The sequence below is a fragment of the Vulpes lagopus genome, chromosome 4 (assembly GCF_018345385.1).
Source record: "Vulpes lagopus strain Blue_001 chromosome 4, ASM1834538v1, whole genome shotgun sequence".
NCBI lineage: Eukaryota > Metazoa > Chordata > Mammalia > Carnivora > Canidae > Vulpes > Vulpes lagopus.
The window spans coordinates 91,453,924-91,476,487 of NC_054827.1; positions in this window are offsets into that span (position 1 = coordinate 91,453,924).

The following is a 22,564-nucleotide window of genomic DNA, read 5'->3' on the forward strand; positions in this document are numbered from 1 at the left end:
AAAGAGCTGAGAATTTTTGAGTTTTTTTTTTTTTAAAGATTTATTTATTTATTTATGATAGACATAGAGAGAGAGAGAGAGGCAGAGACACTGGAGGAGGGAGAAGCAGGCTTCATGCAGGAGCCTGACTTGGGACTCAATCCGAGGTCTCCAGGATCAGGCCCTGGGCTGCAGGCGGCGCTAAACCGCTGCACCACCAGGGCTGCCCAAATTTTTGAGTTTTTTAATCACTTAAAGCATTTGTTTCTCATAACAAGGCCAGGTAAAATGTCTCTCTCTTTTGTTAGAAGGTGTTTAACAATTATGGGTTAATTCACCCTAAGTTCCAAAGAACCATCAGCATGGCTACTGTAATAAACTACCTTGGATGGATTAGGGTTGCTTCAAATTCTTCTATATTTATCATGGTTATTAGTATCCTGATAAATAAACAGAGAAAAACTAAAATTCTGAATTCAGAAGAATATTTATAAAACATTCTTTCAGAAAGAGCATAAGCTCTTTAGAAATAAAAGTACTATACACAGTTTAAGACAATGTTTATGTTTTTCTGACCATGCACAGTTAAACATTTCTATATTTTAAGGAATTTAATAGGTTATTTTTATATATTTCTTTTTCTAATACTGAACTCAGAGCATTTGTTTAAATAACAAGCACCTATTAAAAGTTTGTAAGACTCTTCAGATATCATATATCTTATTAATAAAGCTTTTATTTAAGTTGAGTAATTTCCCCATCTGCTTAAATACATTGGTTTCTACAGGTTATCTAAAAACATTTTCTCATATATCTTTGTAACCAAATGGTAATCTTTAGACATTCATAAATTGCTCTTATATAAGAATTTTCACCACTCCATACTTTTACAACAATGATCTAATATCTCTTAACATTACAAAGTAATACTAATTTATATGCTTGGACTTATAGCCAATTGTAGTAAAATAAATTGTAGTATGATAAAGTTGTTCAGGTGATGATGTTCTTACACGACTATTTGTTTTTTTGTTTTTTTTGTTTTTGTCAATAAGCAGTAGCAATCAGCAGCTTTATTCCAGAGAGGAGATTAAATTATGTTTTATAAACATATTTTATTTCCACTTTACTGAGTCTTTCTCTTGAATTTGGCTTATTTTCCTTTACATTTCTCACATTATTTCACCTACTTGACATTTGCATTCACTGGTATCTGTAGAAATATGATTGAAGAAAACATCTTGAAAGAGACATTTTCATACATATAGTTGAAATAAGGGTGGTATTATGTTCCTTCCCCAGCTTTTAAAAATAATAATTTGTATTTTATTATTAGGAATATAATAGCATATTCATTCTTTTTATAATAATAAATGTATTTTTTATTGGTGTTCAATTTGCCAACATACAGAATAACACCCAGGGCTCATCACGTCAAGTGCCCCCCTCAGTGCCTGTCACCCATTCACACCCACCCCCGCCCTCCTCCCCTACCACCAACCCTAGTTCATTTCCCAGAGTTAGGAGTCTTTATGTTCTGTCTTCCTTTCTGATATTTCCCACACATTTCTTCTCCCTTCCCTTCTATTCCCTTTCACTATTATTTATATTCCCCCAAATGAATGAAAACATATAAAGTTTGTCCTTCTCCCATTGACTTATTTCACTCAGCATAATACCCTACAGTTCCATCCACATTGAAGCAAATGGTAGGTATTTGTCATTTCTAATGGCTGAGTAATATTCCATTGTATACATAAACCACATCTTCTCTATCCATTCAACTTTCGATGGACACCGAGGCTCCTTCCACAGTTTGGCTATTGTGGACATTGCTGCTAGAAATATCGGGGTGCAAGTGTCCCGGCGTTTCATTGCATCTGCATCTTTGGGGTAAATCCCCAACAGTGCACTTGCTGGATCATAGGGCAGGTCTATTTTTAACTCTTTGAGGAATCTCCACACAGTTTTCCAGAGTGGCTGCACCAGTTCACATTCCCACCAACAGTGCAAGAGGGTTCCATTTTCTCTGAATCCTCTCCAACATTTGTGGTTTCCTGCCTTGTTCATTTTCCCCATTCTCACTGGTGTGAGGCGGTATCTCATTGTGGTTTTGATTTGTATTTCCCGGATGGCATGTGATGCAGAGCATTTTCTCATGTGCTTGTTGGCCATGTCTATGTCTTTCTCTGTGAGATTTCTCTTCATGTCTTTTGCCCATTTCATGATTGGATTGCTTGTTTCTTTGGTGTTGAGTTTAATAAGTTCTTTATAGATCTTGGAAACTAGCCCTTTATCTGATACGTCATTTGAGAATATCTTCTCCCATTCTATAGGATGTCTTTGAGTTTTGTTGACTGTATCCTTTACTGTGCAAAAGCTTCTTATCTTGATGAAGTCCCAATAGTTCATTTTTGCTTTTGTTTCTTTTGCCTTCGTGGATATATCTTGCAAGAAGTCACTGTGGCCAAGTTCAAAACGGGTGTTGCCTGTGTTCTCCGCTAGGATTTTGATGGAATCTTGTCTCACATTTAGATCTTTCATCCATTTTGAGTTTATCTTTGTGTATGGTGCAAGAGAGTGGTCTAGTTCCATTCTTCTGCATGGGGATGTCCAATTTTCCCAGCACCATTTATTGAAGAGACTGTCTTTCTTCCAATGGATAGTCTTTCCTCCCTTATTGCATATTAGTTGACCATAAAGTTCAGGGTCCACTTCTGGGTTCTCTATTCTGTTCCATTGATCTCTGCATCTGTTTTTGTGCCAGTACCACACTGTCTTGATGACCACAGCTTTGTAGTATAACCTGAAATCTGCATTGTGATGTCCCCAGCTATGGTTTTCTTTTTTAAAATTCCCCTGGCTATTCTGGGTCTTTTCTGATTCCACACAAATCTTAAAATAATTTGTTCTAACTCTCTGAAGAAAGTCCATGGTATTTTGATAGGGATTGCATTAAACGTGTAAATTGCCCTGGGTAACATTGACATTTTCACAATATTAATTCTTCCAATCCATGAGCATGGAATATTTTTCCATCTCTTTGTGTCTTCCTCAATTTCTTTCAGAAGTGTTCTGTAGTTTTGAGGGTATAGATCCTTTACTTCTTTGGTTAGGTTTATTTCTAGGTATCTTATGCTTTTGGGTGCAATTGTAAATGGGATTGACTCCTTAATTTCTCTTTCTTCAGTCTCATTGTTAGTGTATAGAAATGCCACTGATTTCTGGGCATTGATTTTATATCCTGCCATGCTACCAAATTACTCTATGAGTTCTACCAAACTTGGGGTGGAGGCTTTTGGGTTTTCTATGTCATCTATGTATCATGTCATCGGCAAAGAGGGGGAGTTTGACTTCTTCTTTGCCAATTTGAATGTCTTTAATGTCTTTTTGTTGTCTCATTGCTGAGGCTAGGACTTCCAGTACTATGTTGAATAGCAGTGGTGAGAGTGGACATCCCTGTCTTGTTCCTGATCTTAGGGGAAAGGCTCCCAGTGCTTCCCCATTGAGAATTATATTTCCTGTGGGCTTTTCATAGATGGCTTTTAAGATGTTGAGGAATGCTCCCTCTATCCGTACACTCTGAAGAGTGTAGATCAGGAATGGATGCTGTATTTTGTCAAATGCTTTCTCTGCATCTAATGAGAGGATCATATGGTGCTTGGTTTTTCTCTTGCTGATATGATGAATCACATTGATTGTTTTACGAGTGTTGAACCAGCCTTGTATCCCGGGGATAAATCCTACTTGGTCATGGTGAACAATTTTCTTAATGTACTATTGGATCCTATTGGCTAGCATCTTGTTGAGAATTTCTGCATCCATGTTCATCAGGGATATTGGTCTGTAATTCTCCTTTTTGGTAGGGTCTTTGTCTGGTTTTGGAATTAAGGTGATGCTGGCCTCATAGAATGAATTTGGAAGTACTCCATCTCTTTCTATCTTTCCAAACAGCTTTAGTAGAATAGGTATGATTTCTTCTTTCAAAGTTTGATAGAATTCCCCTGGGAAGCCATCTGGCCCTGGACTTTTGTGTCTTGGGTGGTTTTGGATGACTGCTTCAATTTCCTCCCTGGTTATTGGCCTCTTCAGGTTTTCTATTTCTTCCTGTTCCAGTTTTGGTAGTTTGTGGCTTTCCAGGAATGCGTCCATTTCTTCTAGATTGCCTAATTTATTGCCGTATATCTATTCATAATGTGTTTTTAAAATCATTTGTATTTCCATGGTGTTGGTAGTGATCTCTCTTTTCTCATTCATGATTTTATTAATTTGAGTCTTCTCTCTCTTCTTTTTAATAAGGCTGGCTAATGGTTTATCTATCTTATTAATTCTTTCAAAGAACCAACTCCTGGTTTTGTTGATCTGTTCCACAGTTCTTCTGGTCTCAATTTCGTTGAGTTCTGCTCGAATCTTTATTAACTCTCTTCTTCTTCTGGGTGTAGGATCTATTTGCTGTTTTTTCTCTATCTCCTTTATGTGTAAGGTTAGCTTTTGTATTTGAGTTCTTTCCAGTTTTTGGAGGGATGCTTGTATTGCGATGTATTTCCCCCAAGGACTGCTTTTGCTGCATCCCAAATATTTTGAACGGTTGTATCTTCATTTTCATTAGTTTCCATGAATCTTTTTATTTTTTTAATTTTTTTAAATTTTTTTTTAATTTTTATTTATTTATTATAGTCACACACAGAGAGAGAGAGAGAGGCAGAGACATAGGCAGAGGGAGAAGCAGGCTTCATGCACCGGGAGCCCGACGTGGGATTCGATCCCGGGTCTCCAGGATCGCGCCCTGGGTCAAAGGCAGGCGCCAAACCGCTGCGCCACCCAGGGATCCCTCCATGAATCTTTTTAATTCTTCCTTAACCTCCTGGTTGACCACTTCATCTTTTAGCAGGGTGGTCCTTAACCTCCACGTGTTTGAAGTCCTTCCAAACTTCTTGTTGTGATTTAGTTCTAATTTCAAGGCATTATGGTCTGAGAATATGCAGGGATGATCCCAATCTTTTGGTATGAGTTCAGACCCGATTTGTGACTCAGTGTGTGGTCTATTCTGGAGAAAGTTCCATGTGCCCTTGAGAAGAATTTGTATTCAGTTGAGTTTGGATGTACAGTTCTGTAGATATCTGTGAAATCCATCTGGTCCAGTGTATCATTTAAAGCTCTTGTTTCTTTGGAGATTTTGTGTTTAGAAGACCTATCGAGTGTAGAAAGTGCTAGATTGAAGTCACCAAGTGTAAGTGTATTATTATCTAAGTATGTCTAACTTTGGTTATTAATTGATTGCTTTATTTGGCAGCCCCCATATTCGGGGCATATATATTGAGGATTGTTAAGTCCTCTTGTTGGATAGATCCTTTAAGTGTGACATAGTGTCCCTCTTCATCTCTCACTACAGTCATCGGGGTAAATTTTAGTTTATCTGATATAAGAATGGCTACCCCTGCTTTCTTTTGAGGACCATTTGAATGGTAAATGTTTCTCCAACCTTTTATTTTCAGGCTGTAGGTGTCCTTCTGTCTAAAATGAGTCTCTTGTAGACAGCAAATAGGTGGGTCCTGCTTTATTTAATCCAGTCTGAGACCCTGCGCCTTTTAATGGGGGCATTAAGCCTGTTCATGTTCAGAGTTACTATTGAAAGATATGAGTTTAGTGTCATCATGATATCTCTCAGTCCTTGTTTTTGTGGATTGTTCCACTGGACTTCTTCTTAAAGGGGGATTTTAAGAGTCCCCCTTAAAAATTTTTGCAGAGCTGGTTTGGAGGTCACATAATATTTCAGCTCCTGCCTGTCTTGGAAGCTCTTTATCTCTCCTTCCATTTTGAATGAGAGCCTTGCTGGATAAAGTATTCTTGGTTGCATGTTCTTCTCATTTAGGACCCTGAATATATCCTGCCAGCCCTTTCTGGCCTGCCAGGTCTCTGTGGAGAGGTCTGCTGTTACCCTAATACTCCTCCCCATAAAAGTCAGGGATTTCTTGTCTCTTGCTGCTTTAAGGATCTTCTCTTTATCTTGGAAGTTGCAAGCTTAACTATTAAATGCCCATCTGTTGAAAGGTTTTTATTGATTTTAAGGGGGGGATCTCTCTATTTCCTGGATCTGAATGTCTGTTTCCCTTCCCAGATTAGGAAAGTTTTCAGCTAGGATTTGTTCAAATGCATATTCTAGCCCTCTGTCCCTTTCAGCATCCTCAGGAACCCCAATTAAACGTAGGTTTTTCTTCCTCAGGCTGTCATTTATTTCGCTTAATCTTTCCTCATGGTCTTTTAATTGTTTGTCTCTTTTTTCCTCAGTTTCCCTCTTTGCCATCAACTTGTCTTCTATGTCACTCACTCGTTTTTCCACCTCGTTAACCCTCGTCATTAGGACTTCTAGCTTGGATTGCATCTCATTGAAATGATTTTTAATTTCTGCCTGATTAGATCTAAATTCTGCAGTCTCTTGAGTCCTTTATGGTTTTTTTCTAGAGCCACCAGTAGCTGTATAATAGTGCTTCTGAATTGGCTTTCTGACATTGAATTGTAATCTAGATTTTGTAACTCTGTGGGAGAGAACTGTTTCTGATTCTTTCTTTCGAGGTGAGGTTTTCCTTCTTGTCATTTTGCAGTGCAGAGTGGCCAAAAATAAGTTGTATTGGGAAAAGGAGAAAAAGAGAGGAGAGAAAGAAGGAAAGAAAAGAGAAAAAGAAAAAAGAAAAAAGGAAAACAAAAAGAAAAAAAAAGAGAAGAAAAAGAGAAAGAAAAAGAAAGAAAGAAAAAAAGTGTGAGGGAAGCAAACAGAAATCAAAAAGAAAAAAAAAAGACACGGGGGAGTATCTTCTGATTCTGTATACTTTAAGTCTCTTGACTTCCTCTGGAACTGGTCCGTCTAGCTGATCTTCTGGGGGAGGGGCCTGTTGTGCTGATTTTCAGGTATTAGCACTTGGGGGAGCTGCTCTGCTCCCTGCCTGGTGCAGGGCTCAGTCAGCATTGTTCATCCTGTTTATCCTGTGAGGCCACTGTGAGGCTCAGTGGGGGTTGTTTACCCCGTGAGTCCCCAGGAGGAACAACCGCAGTGGCAGCGGCCAGCTCTGGAGCCCTAGAGTCAACTCCCGCAGTAACTACAGAGCTCCCAGTCTGCAGGGCCTGGATGCTCCGGGGCGGGGCCGCTGATCTGCTCAGCCCCGGGCAGGAGCGTCCTTGCTGTCCTGCGCCCTCCTGGCCTCTGCCTGTCCAGGGGAGAGGCCGGTTCCTGGGCTGTGTCCCGGCGCCCTGTGCTCTGGCCCCTGCGCTGTTGGATTCACGCTCCCGGCCCGCAGCCCCCTCCGCGGAGTTGCCGCCGGAGCCCCTCCAAGCTGCTCCGGGTTCCGCCGTGCGCGCTGCAGCCCTTAGGGAGCTCGGCGCACTCTCCCTGGGGCGCAGGTGTCTGTTAGTGTCCCAGGGAGCCCGAGGGCATCCCCGCCCTCCTGGGGTCCTGCTCTAACTCCCTGCAGGTGCCTTTCCGCCCGGGGAGATTTGTGAAGCTCCTGCTTCTCCGGGACGGGGCTTTCTTGTCCTGGGGGCACTCGCCCTGGCCTTAGCCCGGCTCCTTGTGGGACCCCTCCCCCTTGGAGGCCTTTTGTTTCTTTATTTCTTTTTCCCCGTCTTCCTACCTTGATAGAAGCGGGAACTCTTCTCACTGTAACATTCCAGCTGTTCTCTCTTTAAATCTCAGGCCGAATTCATAGATTTTCAGGATGATTTGAAGGTTATCTAGGTAATTTGGTGGGGACAGGTAACTTGGGGACCCTACTTGCAGACCCTACTTGCTGTCTTGCACCTCCCCCCATATTCATTCTTTTGATTTTACTTTATACAGTAATATATCTGACAAGTAAAGTATACAGATATTTATGGTGAGAAATAGCAGTATATTCTATTCAGGTAAGCCACACAACTTCAATTTAAATATAACTAGTCAAATTTTAATATAACTATCTTAATTTAATATCTGTTTTAGACTACCTTTAATCAAAATCCAATTGAAGCTTATATGACTATTTGTATGACTTGTGGAAATTACTTCATAATTGGCTAATTAAAGGTCTATACTATTTCAAAAAATGTACGTAAGAATAAAGTATTTTTGCTTCCCTCTGGATTATCTAAATGAATAATTTCCAATATTCCTGTCAATATTCTTAATATTTTAAAAGTATGTGGGTATCATGACTAAGTTGATAAAGAACAACAAAACATCTATTTAAAGGCATTAAGGGCAAGCCTGAATGGCTCAGCAGTTTAGTGCCACCTTCGGCCTGGGGCATGGTCCTGGGGACCCAACATTGAGTCCCACGTTGGGCTCCCTACATGGAGCCTGCTTCTCCCTCTGCCTGTGTCTCTAACTCTCTCTCTCTCTCTAATAAATAAATAAAATGTTTTTTTTTTTTTAAATAAAGGCATTAAGATGAGTCCAAGCTTAAGATAATAGATATTTTCAAATTGAGTCCTAAAGTTTTCATTTTCTTTTGGGTCTGATGAATGACTTTTATAGAGACCTCAGCATGTTTATGTTTTCTGTTTTTATGATGAAATGATGTGTAAAATGTTGATTTCAATGTTGCACTGAATATGGTTAGTTGACTTTTTATACCATTGTAAGTGTTCAGGATACTGGTGTTTTTCCTTTGTTTTATTCATTTATTTTAGGCTTTGAAACTTTTCACCAAATACAATCTTATGTGGAATCTTGATAAAAAGCTGAGATGGTTTTATTGAGTTGAGGCAAGACTAAGTCCTTCCAAGTCCATTAGCCTCTGCCTCCCTTCCCTCCACCCAAGGTGACCCCTCAGGTAACTCCAGACATTCTGAGCATTGAGCATTGAGCATCAACAGGAACAGTGTGAGGGTTAACTGTTTTAACACACACTAAAATAATCAGTCATTTTCCTAGAAAAGCAAGTGTTAATAGATTGTGCTTTTAAATCTCTTTTTAAGATCAAAGACTTCATGTGTATTGTAAAATACCTGACATCACAACAAGTCATTTCTTCAGAGACAGATAGTGTTGAAAAATCCTGATCTATTACAAGGAATGTAAATTTGTGACAGGATTATATCCTTTGTTTCTTCCTATATGCTTATTACCTTAGTATGTCAAATTAAGACATTTGGCAACACTTGGATAAAAGAATGGCTCAATTTTAGCAAGTATACTATTTGTGTGACTGAATGCCACACTGCCTAGAACAGCAGGTGGGACTTTACAGTTTCCTGCACAGCCTCCCATTTAACATGTATACTGGGTATTTGGTGACAGGACTGTGTTGCAATTGAGAATGTTTGGATGCTGCATCTAAAAATATTACTTTTTAAAGCTCCATTTAAATGTTCTTGTATTATTTGATTCTAGTCACATCAACTACTATCCTCGTGCCTAGTTAGCAGTCCATGAGCATTCTAAATTCAGTTGAACATCTGTCTTTCCAAGGTGATCAATCAAGGCAAGCCAGATTTTGCCTTTCAATATGTCCCTTCCTCTAAAGTGAATGGCATAACAGGTTTTCATTATTTTTTAGTTTTTCGTCATAAAGGTCTACTTTCCAGAAAAATCTAAAACTAGATTTAATATTACATCTGGGGATCCCTGGGTGGCTCAGTGGTTTAGCGCCTGCCTTCGGCCCAGGGCATGGTCCTGGAGTCCCGGGATCGAGTCCCACATCGGGCCTCCTGTGTCGAGCCTGCTTCTCCCTCTGCCTGTGTCTCTGCCTCTCTCTTTGTGTGTGTGTGTGTGTGTCCTTCATGAATAAATAAATAAAATCTTTAAAAAAATTACATCGCAATCCTGTATATCAATTAGAAATTGAGCTTCACAAATAGCAATGGAGACTCCACATAAGTATCCTAACCATACAATGAGATTATTCTCCCAGAAGGTGTCAGTAGGTAGACAGTTTAGAGCTAATACAGTGGCTTCATAAAATCATCAGGGACCCAGGAAAACACAAATGTTGGAGAGGATGTGGAGAAAAGGGAACCCTCTTACACTGTTGGTGGGAATGTGAACTGGTGCAGCCACTCTGGAAAACTGTGTGGAGGTTCCTCAAAGAGTTAAAAATAGATCTCCCCAACGACCCAGCAATTGCACTGTTGGGGATTTACCCCAAAGATGCAGATGCAATGAAATGCCGGGACACTTGCACCCCGATGTTTCTAGCAGCATTGTCCACAATAGCCAAACTGTGGAAGGAGCCTCGGTGTCCATCAAAAGATGAATGGATAGAGAAGATGTGGTTTATGTATACAATGGAATATTACTCAGCCATTAGAAATGACAAATACCCACCATTTGCTTCAACGTGGATGGAACTGGAGGGTATTATGCTAAGTGAAATAAGTCAATCGGAGGTCAATCATTATAAGGTCTCATTCACTTAGGGAATATAAAAAATAGTGAAAGGGAATAAAGGGGAAAGGAGAAAAAATGAGTGGGAAATATCAGAAAGGGAGACAGAACATAAAGACTCCTAACTCTGGGAAATGAACTAGGGGTGGTAGAAGGGGAGGAGGGCGGGGGTGGGTGTGAATGGGTGACAGGCACTGAGGGGGGCACTTGACGCGATGAGCCCTGGGTGTTATTCTGTATGTTGGCAAATTGAACACCAATAAAAAATACATTTATTATTTAAAAAAAGAAAAAAACATCAGGGACCCAGGCTCCTCCCTCTTGGCCCTGCTCTGTCCTCGTTGCTTTCATCCTTCAGGTACATAATAGATGGCTTGCCTAGACAAAACGTTGCTCTAGCATTTTAGGCAGCAAAAATGAAGAAGGGTGTGAGAAGGACTTGTAGAAGTGATATATATAACACGATCTTTTTAGCTAAAATTCAAATTTGTGGCTCTCCCAACCTGCAAGGGAGGCTGAGTTATTCTACTCTTTAAGCTGGAAACATTTCCTAGGGTTCTCTTGTAGGAATAGGAGGAGATATGGGGTCAAAAACAAGACACTGTATATCTCTATGATGCTGCAATATTCATTTAATTATTTTGGGCCTAGAATAGTAATTTCTTTTTAAATCTTTGAGTATTTGTGATTAAGACAGGTTGTGTCTACCCAAATTATTAATTAAGGAAAATCCAGTTATATCTTTCCTGAGTAGACCTTAATTTACATAGAAATTAAACTTACTCACACTACTTTGGTTAAAATAATGAGCCCTACATCTCATTTCCTTTGAAAAGCCTTGTTGCTAATAATTCCCAATCAGAACAATGATACTTCAAGATGTCAATGTATTTATCAGACCAATGCTCAAATTGCTTTCTATTTATTTGAAACTGATAGCTAGTATATATTAAGTCTTCATTTGACAAAGCAGGATAAATAGCAACTGCAGTTTGGGCCACCATTTAATACGGACCACAGAAAGAGCCACAACAGAAAAATGCATAGATGATGAGAATTAGTTTGGGGTGCTTTGCAGTTTGATAACTATCATATTAGTCCCAGTAATTAAAAATAAGAAATTTTACTTTACATGTTTCTCATATAGCTTGCCACATAAGTATTAGATTATAAATATTAATTGAGAAAATAAATGAATTAATTGAGGCACTTAAGATTGATTTTTTTTTAATTTTTTTTTAAATTTTTTATTTATTTATGATAATCACAGAGAGAGAGAGAGGCAGAGACACAGGCAGAGGGAGAAGCAGGCTCCATGCACCGGGAGCCCGATGTGGGATTCGATCCCGGGTCTCCAGGATCGCGCCCTGGGCCAAAGGCAGGCGCCAAACCGCTGCGCCACCCAGGGATCCCCTTAAGATTGATTTTTATCTTATTTTTGACTACATTCCTATTTCTTCCTAACATCCATGAAGATACAATAGACATTGCAGCTGCATGAATGGAAGGATAGTTGAGAGGGATAGTGAGAATCACCATAAATTATTGTGGGTCATAGCATTTTGAATTCCACTAGGATTATAGACTTCAGTATCCAATCATGTCAATTTGAAGGAAATTTTCTGGATCATACCAGGTACCCTTCTACTTGTGTTAGGGAATACTTCTAATACAATTCTCTTTTTATAATCACTAGAAGAATAAACATTTGATAAGAAGAGTAACTACTTGATAAGGGTGCATGCTTTTCATTCAGTTACAAGAAGGAAGATACTCTAATGCTACCATCATTAATTCTACAAAAGTAAATGAGACCACCCAAAAAAAGAAGAAGTGAAGGCTGTGTTTTAGTTGAAGCATCAGCTAAAGCTTTGAAGGAAGCTTTGAAGCTTCCTACAGCAGGGGAGTCAGCCATCATCACTTGGAGGTGGTGGACACTCAAAAGCAGGTAGGAAAGTGGGAGAGCTTCATGTGCAAAAAAGGAATGACTTCAGGGGAGCCCTGAAGGCCATTTGGCATGGGGAGGCTGGAGGTGGCTGACTAGAAGCAGGACATCCTGTGATTGGTTAAGGGTGCATATGTGGCTTTCTTTAGTTGTTAAGTTGGAAATTGCGGCAAAAATTAGGGAAGCTGGCAGTTATTGACCAAGTTGAGAACATTTTGAGTGAATTGCTGCAGAGCTGTGTTTCGGCTTTCCCAGCTGGATGCTGCAAAGGTCATGGCTCAGAATTCTGTTTGATATATGGTCTGGCCATTGTCTGTTTGCATTCTCCATCTATTAGAACCAGTTCAAAATCGATTAATACTAATAAAACTTAATTGCAATCCTCTTAAGTATTATGACAGAAGATATTCAGAAAAAAAAGACCCCAAATCATAATCATGATTTTACCAGTAAATGGAAGTTTTCAGAGTCTTATATACATGTCCTTAGGGCATGTATTCTAGAAGCTGTCAAGTAGATTTCAATGAATACTCACTAGAGCTTACTAGTATGCTCTTCACGTTTAAGGCCATAGAACGACATTAATAAAGAGAACCCAATTAACTAATTGGGTTAGTGCTATGTGCTATAAACATAGCACTCAGTGTTTATTTGTTGTTTCCTTTTGTTTATTTATTTTGGCTTTGTTGAATTCTGAAAGTGATAGGATGCTAAGGAAATTGAATAGAAAAGCGTGTAAAATATTGTTTTGAGTATGGAATATGTGAGTTCTGGTGTCTGGCCACTGTGGATGAATACAGAGGAAATAGAAAACACCATCTCTTTATCTACCTAGAGATTAAGAACATGTGATTGAAAAAAAAAAGAACATGTGATTGTGGATATTTAAGAGGCAAAATTGAAAAAAATAATATCCTTTATCCATCACAAGACTTTTGTGTAGGATGAAATTAGGCTGTGTCCCAGGATTTGAGAATATGAAAACGAAAATGAAAATAAAAATTAGGAGCTCATGATTTTCACATCATGAAAATATATATATTTTGTACAAATATATTTGTACAAATATTAACATATTTATTAAAGCTACAGTTAGCCCTGTAACAAGGTGTGGGTACAGGTGAGAGGAGGGTGACTATAAAAAAAGACATTAGAAGGCCATCGGGGCCTTCTTGGGTTGGCGACTTAGGAGCAATTCCTACAGGAGCTCCTGAGATCTAGGGAATGTACCCAGCTCAGCTCCTCACAGAACATCTTAACTACAGATATGTATTAGCTTCTATCATGCCATGTATCTTCACCCTAGATGGATTTGTCATTTTTACTTAATTTGATGCTTAATGATGCATATATATTAAATAGCTGTAATGATTTTAAACCATTTAGACTTATTATCAGTCTTAAAATATTTAAAGAAAATAATATACTCCAAAATTTTTTCTTTCCAAAAAAGTTTACATTTCCTTTTCAACAGTGTTTGTTTGTGTGTATGTTCTTAAAACTTCCATGGTCTTCTTGATCCTACAGAGAAGCAATTTACGGTTACTAATAGGGGTCCCTTCCTTCCATTTGCATCCCACAAGTCATGTGTGCGGGATAAGATGTGTGTAAAGCAGGTCCTCTTCAGGGATGTGAGGTGCATAGAAACACATGGACACTCTGACAGAGGAGAGCCCCAAAAGGAGGGCTATCATTCTGTGTTGTGATGTGAGAGTTGAGAATCTACAAGGAGAAGATGAGATCTGTTACGACCCTTAAAATATGATGATTTGGATCAGGTAGAAGGTGCAAGGCAGAAAGAAACATGAAATAGCCCTACCATTTGGAAATGACATCCTTTTCAGGGGATCTGCTTCCTTACTTGTGAAAGACCTCATGGGATAGTGTGGATTCAATGAAAGGAACATTAACAATACTGTAACCCACTTGTCCAGCACTTAATTAATTCTCAGGGAATGATGTTTATATGTGAGCAAATATATGAAAGAGTAGTTGAAATTTTTGAAAATCATTTAGCTAAAACTTAAATTTTTCTTCAAGCAGTCTTCAAAAGGTGGCTGAAATACATTTTGGGTATCTGAAAACCTGACATGCTATGGATACAGTCTCTCTCTGTCTCTATTTTTCTTTAAAATATAGCAATGTCAACATATTTAGGAATGTTTAATTCCAAGATGATTATGACGTACTTTTTACATGCAGAAAATGAATGTGAATGTGAGTAAATGTAGCGAGTCATATAATCATTTTATGAATAATTACTTTCTACATATATACATGTTCCATTTACAAATGGAGATTGATGTGCAAAGATAAACAAATACATCTAAGGTAAGCCAGCTGTTATTCTCTAAAGGGAGGGTATCATTTGGTCATAAGTGTATAGGCCATTAAGATAATAAAATATTATTCATCAATCTTCTCATTTAAGGAAGCTACCTAGCAAAGCTTTCTTAGTATTTTTATTTTTAATTTTTTTTAAATTTTTATTTATTTATGATAGTCACAGAGAGAGAGAGAGAGAGAGAGAGAGAGAGAGGCAGAGACACAGGCAGAGGGAGAAGCAGGCTCCATGCACCGGAGCCTAACGTGGGATTCGATCCCGGGTCTCCAGGATCGCGCCCTGGGCCAAAGGCAGGCGCTAAACCACTGCGCCACCCAGGGATCCCAGTATTTTTGTTTTTAAATTGGCTTTATGTAATATTAAACTTAGACAACTCTTCTAATTAAGGCATAAGTCTGGCTCATGCTAGGAATCCAATTCTAACATCATTCGTTGCCTTGAATTAAAATTGTAACAGACTGAGTTAGCTAAATACTGTGGTTATCACAATCTGATTATTAAGCAGCAATTTGGAAAGACCTGCCATGAAAGAATATTTCTTTTGGTTTTATAAATATTGAAAGACAGCACTGTAACAAAAGCAGTGTGACCTGAATATAAGATGGTGTTAAGTAGCATCATGATTTACAAATGCTTTTTTTGCTTGTGATTGCATTTTGTGCATGTGTACATGTACAAAACTCCCATCTTTTAAAACGTCTTATATATACGCCTCTTCTCACGAGCCCTGGAGCCAACATCTCTTAGTAGATCCCCCTGCTGTTCCCTAATTCTCTTACTGTTCTTGTCACTCCCTGAAGAACTGCTGCCTCAAGCACATGTTGGGCTACCACCTTTGATTGAGTTTTCTCACTCCTAACCTCCACGAACCATGATCTCAATAACTTGACCTGCCTTGTAATTAGCCTTAAAATATTTAGCTTTGTAATATTTCCAGATATTATTTGATTTTGAAAAACCCTCACTGCCATTCTTATTCTGAAAATTTTTCTTAAAATATTACTCAGTCCTGCCATAAAAGAAAAAAAAAAGTTGTCTATTTTAAGAGACAGAAAAGAATCCCCCCCAAATGTCACATGGTACATGTAAGCAAATGATCACTAACGGAGTCTGAAACACAGAAAGAAGACAAAGGAAGGAGTGACTCCACTTTCATCTATATGTATTCTACTTATTTTTCCTCCCATGAACCATACAGAGAAGTTCTTTATGTATTTATAAAAGCAGTTTCTGTCTTTTTCTAATTCTTGGTCATTGCCATTGAAATCCTCCATACAGTTATATGTTTCAGTTATATGTGGTTTCCCTCATCAGGCTAAAATTGCTCCTCCAAATTCTCTTTGAATCTCACTGCTTTAAAAAAACATCCCATTCTCCTAGGAATAGGTCCCATAATCTTGTTTCGGTGGGCTACCACTGTCATTCTCTTTTGGGTTACCACCAAATCTGGTGCAGTCTTTAGGTAGATGGGCCAGCCCGCCTTCTGTTTCTCACTCAGTACCATCTGTTACATGGTCAGAGCTAAACCAGAATTATACAATGGTTGGGTTATTGCTCATCCCACTGGACTCAAAAGGCAAGGCAAAGAACTAAAGTATAATTCCAGAAAATAGCACATATATCCAAGAAAGAAAGCATGAGTATTTCTCAACATTCAATATTGGTGCAAGATAAATCCTGTCTTAATTTTTGTACTTGAGCTATTTGGTCACATAAAGTTCTGGCATATGGCTCTAATCACATCATTATCATTAAGAACAAGCTAAACATTCAAAGCAGTGATCTATCGAGTATTTGATGATACCAGTAATAACACCTAAAAAGGGAAGGATTTTAAGTGAGAAGGAAGTAAAGAAGAAGAATGGCTTCTGTAGATCTTGGAGAAATAAAAGGCCATCTGACTCTCAGGGACCTGTGTGTTAGTCATTAAGAACACCATTGAAACAATGAACTGTCACAACTTTGAGGATGGATTGACAAGTCTATGTTCTGGGTGGTAGGGTGGTATGTAGAGTTTGGGACACATATTGTCTGTTTGGAAGGAGTAACATCATAGAATTTAATTAAATGACTGCAATAACTAGAGATAACACGTAAGGTAGAATATTTGGGACATTTGACAGATGTGACATGTGGGTTGTAAAAGTGACAGTGACTTCTGGTTTTTCAAGTAGACACATTTGGTGTGAAGGTCAGAAGAAATGCTTGAATCTGAATGTCCTGGACTATAGGTGACAGCCATCATCATCAGGGTTTCTTAGTCATGTGCTATGCTCCTCAGAGGTTTCTTCCCAACATGGTCCAACATAGACCCAAGGACCAAAACCAGAGACCTGTCATACAAAAGCAGGGCTGAGAGGCTTTAGGTCAGTCAGCTGTTTCTCATTCATTAGGAAAGAAGCTTCAAGATTTCTACTCCAGATCTTACTGTGCACCTGCTGAGGCTGTCATGGAACCCATTCAAGACCAGCCATGGAGCCTACTGTACCCCAAGACCCGGGCACCACAGGGAGTTCAGGTGTCTGCACCAATGTTAGCACTTCACACCAACTCAGCCTGGCCATGAAAACTATTACTCTCAGAAGGTTCCTACCAGTAAATAAGACATATCCTTTGAGTGTCTATCAGTGTGAATTGGTTGTAGACCCAGGCTTGACATGCAGAGGAAATATTCTCAGCAGGTAGTGAAGAAGCCACAATATCTGTGGTTGGCAGCAGTCAAATGACAAGAGCAGCTCATACCAGCAGACATGTTTTTATTTTTTTCAGACGGTATAATAACTAGTTTTTGTCTCATTCTCCGTGGTTGGAGGAAAGTGAAATTTGGTATTCTATAGGACCACAGAATTTTAAATGAGTCCACCTATGCCACACTGATGAAAGAAAAAGCATCTTCTGAGACTTTTGAATAGCATAAATATCCTGTTAAGTGGACAGCTGCCCCTTGCTGGAGTGTCTCTTCCACAGTGTTCTACTTACATGCATACTGGTAAATGTGATTATTGCACCTCTGTGTTCTTGGGGGCACTTTGCAATGAATATGGTAGCAAAAGGAAGGCAGTGGGATGGAAAATGCCTAGAGCCTTATGCATGGATATAATGGTAAGGCACTTACTTACATGAGCTTTATTGAAATCAAAGGTTAGTCAAGTTTCACTACCAAATAATCAGAGCACGAGGGTAGACTTTGGCTTTAATGCCAACTAACATTGAACTGGAGGTACCTAGCCCTACATGTTGGGGCATCAGGTTCTCTGGGAGCAGGGTATGTATCTGGACACCTGTAGGCTAGAGGGGTTGTTGCAAGATATCTCTTTGCTGAAAGGCACACATTGATCTGAAGCCCACTTTACTAATATGTCTTTCATGTCACCTTGATTACAAAATCTGAACACAAAGATTTACACATGCATGTCTTATCTGCTCCACATCAGCCAGCCTTAAACCCAGCTCAGGGCTATGTCTTTACTGTTTATTGGGCTTGGCACTGTCTTTTCCCAGATCTTGTTGGATCGCTTCTCCCTTCCTCAAAGAGCCCTTCCCTAATAATCCCTCCTCTCTGAGGCTTGGTCCTGCTTACTTTCACTGAGGTCATAGTGTGACCCCTGGACACAAAGCAGCATTCTGTTGTCCTCACCCAGGAAGATTAACTACAAACTTCTGCATCCCAATCACCTTCAACTGTATGACAGCATGAGCTCAATGACACATGTTGCTTGGGCAAATACTATATTAATTAAAGAATGTGCCTTTAAAAGAAATTACCTGAATTATCACTCAAACCCTTTCTATTCAACTTGCAAAACCTTTTACCAGACACTGTGGGGGAGGAATAGCACAAAGAAAGAACCGATGTCTCATTTGGCAAACCATCCAGAAAGAAGTGTCTGCATAATTCCATTTGGTTCATTAAGGTAATGACATTTTTGTAATTTGTGGAAGCTGAGCAGGTTAAGAGAGTCAAAGGACAAAGAGGAGCTGGGAGTCTCAGATCTGACCTTCAGTGACCTTTAAAAATGCTGAAGTTCATAAGGAGAAGCAGATGGTAGTCTGGCACAGGCTGCCCTGGACAGGGGTGTTACCATGTGTACACCCAGTTTCCTCACTTTTCTGTCCTTTCCGTCTTCTCCTCTGCTTCTTTGCCTCCTTTCCACACTCACACAAACCCCCCCACCCCCACCACCACACACACACACCACCACCACAGTTGTTTCACTTCCATTGGCCTGATTGGGCACTTCCGAGTTAAAGAACAGGAATGCCTTGTCCAAGGAGTCTTGGTGCGGCAGCCACACTCCCCCATCTTTACTCCAGGGAGGACCATCTGTCTTCTTTTGCCCTGAAAGCTACTCTTTGTTTCTGGCCTTGCAGCATAAGCTTTGCTTGCCTTCAGATCTGTGCTGTCCAGTACATAACCACTGGTTACAAGAGGCTATTGACATTTACAATAGTGAAAAGTAAACGAAGTTCAAATTTTGCTTCCTCAGTGGCACTGGCCACATTGAAGTGCTAAATAGTCACACATTTTATATGAACACTTTCTAGCGTCACAGAAAGTTCCACTCTAGATAGTGCCTATGAGCAGAACTAAATATTTTATCACATTTTCCTAGACTGTCAAGTTATAAGGTAGAAACAGTGCAAATTCAAAGGCTGCGCAGAGTGCCAAGGAAGTGGAGGGCTGCTGCAGAGCCCCTGCAGCCACAAACACTGTTCCTGTTAACTGCCTCCCAATGTCGGAGCCCACTACTTTTCATGTTTCTCTTTGCATCCAGTCCTTGCTTCCCAGTCTTGCCTTCAGGAGACCTAGGGGGATCTGAACCTTCAGGCACACTTTAAAAACCAGACACCAAAAATCAGACACCACCTGCCAGATGCTCTGGCCATTCTCTTCTATCCAGCTTCACTGTTTGGTTCACTCCTGCAGGGGGAGAGAGCTCTGAAGTGAATTGACAAGCCATGTCTGTTTTCTCGCATATTCTATCACCTGTATAGTAGTTACTAGAAAGATAAACACTCTCATCTTGATTCTCCTCTTGCTGTTTTCAAGTGCTAAATCTTTTCCTATTTTATATGAACATTTCTAGCATTGCAGAAGGTTCTTCTCTAGACACTTTTGCATTCCTGATTTCCAAGGTGATGACCAGTGAGGGTTTCTTTTGGGTACAAGAAGGAGAGTGTGCCTTCAGAGACAGTGACATACCTCTGCCTTCCATTCTTTTCAAAGCAAAGAGAATAAGGGACATTTGGAAAATGTAGAATATTTGGAAAGTAAAATCTTTTTATGTGTTTGTTTGCATTTTTGTTTTCTTTCATTGGTTGATTTTAAAGGAACTGTTCTTAATGAATATAGGTTTTGACTTGAACCAAATGCTACAGATAAACTGCAGTGCTTCTTAAAGAAATTCTAATAAAATATTAAATATGATATAGTAAGCCATAAATCATTTGATGGTCTTTTTTCATAACTCATAATTTGTGTTAGATTTTTACTTATTCAAAGTATATATTTCTTTCTCTAGTTCACAGAAGTGATTCTGTAGGGGAGTCTAGTCCAGAATAACCTGAGAGGAAGTCAAGGGCTCAGATGAAAAGCAAAATGCAGACAGAATTGACTGCAGGCTTTTTTTTTTCCTGTGTCCCAGTCACTCCCTTTCCCCCCACCATCACGGCCCTCTCCTATCACTACCCCTGCCTGCCTGGGCTGGATCCTTGGGATCCTTGTTGCTAACAGATGTGACCACCCCTGCAAGGCTGCTCAGCATCAGCCCTGTGAGAGTTTGTGTGGATAAACCCTGCCAGGGCTTTGAGGGCTGAAGCTTGCAAATCCAGTAGAGATGAGTCTCCTTGAAAAAGATGCATGCTGAGGAAATTAATAATTGCTAAAGTGAGAATTGCAGTCTCCCTCCCTTTCTCTAGTGCCCTGTCATGGGTGATATAACACTGGCTATTCAGTCCGTGGGTATAGAAGATGATTAGTAAGAGGACAGAGAGTGGCTGCTGAGATGGAGCTTCTCTGTGCTCTCTGCTGCTAGTCACTCCTTCCTGCCTTTGGGTTTCTGTTTATCTGGCCTGGTGGCTTCCAGGCTCCTTGGAACTAGGTGCCACTTCCATCATCATGGGCCAGCCCAGGCCTGGCTTCCTTGGATCCTAGCCAGCCCCAGACCTTAGGCTGGGTAGTCACTCTATCAACACTACTTCCTTAGCTTCCAAGGGGCATGGACCCTAGGTGAAAAGCCTGTATCCTATAGGTATTAAGCACTTAACAAAGATAAGCTTGTCCCAGGTCAAGGAAATCATACCTGCCTCTATCTTCCCCTTTGCCAGGGGCAACTCATGCCATCTGCTTTGTGGGCAAACCAATTGGGTTTCTGAGGAATTTGTACAAATTTCTTAAACCCCCAAGGACTCTGCAACAGTGGAAACTAAATGCACCGGCAGGATCAAGTGGGGCAGATTCTTTCAGATGAGAAAATTTGACTCTGAGAGGGGACCCTTCCCCCTACAGGCCTGACACCAGGCAGCACACAAAGAATACTAATCTGAAAGAGATTTCTGAGATAATCCAATGCCATCATCTATGGATAAAGAAACTCAGGAATTGAAAGGTCCACATCCAGAGGATTTCATTATAAATAATAGCACAGCACACTGCCTAACAGTTTATAATTTTAATCAGTAATCATTCGTATGTCTCCAACAGAGGGTTTGTGCTAATCTGGCCATGTGTCTTCAGGGACTGTGACATTTGCTTTCGCATAGAAGTCCGTTTGCTTTTACTGAACTAGAGCTTGGGCCCCAACACTGGCTTTGGTGCTTAGATGGTTTTGAGGTCATATTGTTGGGTTATTTCTTCATTGCTTAACACTGCAGACACACACACACTGAATACTTGCTCTGGTAGTTTCACTGAACTAACATAAAACAGTTCTGAAGTATTGTTGATCTGATCACAGGGCTCCTGGGCTCACTCATGGGATGTTTGCCTGTCGGCAAGAAAGAACTTCCTGGGAAGGAGACATTGCAAAGATGTCATGTATCAAAATGTAGACTGCTGTATTTCTAAATAGATGGGGTTAGGTATTTAGGGAAATGACTGATGTTTTAGTGAGAATGTCCAGAGTAGTGCTCTCCTAGGTGCTACAAGGGGCACAACAAGGTGAATTGCCCTGGAGCCCTCTGCCCCTTCCTTGGCCTGACCTCTCCTGGCCTGCCAGGGATGGCTTATGCTCCTTCCTCACTTGGTGCTAACTAACCACCCAGCTGGTCAATTTGTCACCTCCAAGGCTTTGAGAAATCCCCATGAGATAAAACTCCCCAGAGAGTTTCTTGGCCCTATGTGTTGCTGATTCCTTTTGCTCTTTGGTTAGCACATTTTTGAAGGCAGAAGCCTCCCTCTGGAGTATGTTTCCTTTGAAAAGACCCTGAAGAGACTGGCCTCTGGCTTTGGTGCTGTTATCCACAAGTTCACAGCACAGTGGCCCAGGCACCTGGAGTCGCTGTTCAATACTTCAGGTGTTACCCCTGGTGGGAAAGGCAGAGACTCTCTTCTGATCTCGCTGACAGACCCTGGGCTTTGGACTCAATCTCCTGCAGTGCCATGGGTTTTGTCTTTTATGATATAAAGGAATGGAAAGGAATTATTCTCATTCTACCATGAGCTAGATTTTGGTTCTTTTATTCTCAGCTTCTCAGAATAGCTCAGTGTTACTTTGGGGAGAGAAATAAATGACCAGCTGGTGATATTTTAAATTTCCTGCTTTAAATAGAGTCATTCTCAAAGGTTGTGTCATTCTCCAATTGACTTCTTTTCCAGCATAATTCAAAAAGTAATCTAATGTGTTGCTTGAAATTAATTTTCCAAATTACTTACTATAATCAGCTTGATTGGGAAAATCTTAGGGCATCTGTGAAGAATCTTGTTTTGCTACAGTTCTAG